The sequence below is a fragment of the Brassica oleracea genome, chromosome C5 (genome assembly GCF_000695525.1).
Source record: "Brassica oleracea var. oleracea cultivar TO1000 chromosome C5, BOL, whole genome shotgun sequence".
In the NCBI taxonomy this organism is placed as follows: Eukaryota; Viridiplantae; Streptophyta; class Magnoliopsida; order Brassicales; family Brassicaceae; genus Brassica; species Brassica oleracea.
The window spans coordinates 41,174,547-41,175,052 of NC_027752.1; positions in this window are offsets into that span (position 1 = coordinate 41,174,547).

Below are 506 nucleotides of genomic sequence, written 5' to 3' on the forward strand. Positions count from 1 at the left end.
GGTGAGGATAAACACCTGAGTGCGTGAGGTTTTTAATCTAACTTTACCTTGATTAAGTTTTCAGGTAACCATGGATAGTGAAGAAGAAAGAAACCGACCCGGAAATTCACATGCCGGATTATCTAACTTGCAAATGCGTGCTCTCAATGATTCTATGTCTAACTTGTTGAATACAGGTTTGGAGGCAATCCATCAGAGGCTTGACGAACTTCAGGGCCGTCCAACTCAGTCACGAACCAGAACCAGACGTGGCCATCCAAGGAGGAACAGCCGGTCCGACCTAGAAATCCGAGAAGAGTCTTATGATGATGATCGATCCATCAACCGTCCAAGGAGAGTTCCTAGGCATCAAAACCAAGGTGATGTCAATCCTTTTGGTAGAAATGAAAGAACCAATGACGGCTTGGGTGGTTTGAAATTGAAAATTCTAAGTTTTGATGGCAAAAATGATCTGGATGCTTTTCTTGAATGGGAAAGAAAAATTGAACTTGTGTTTGATTGTCAAA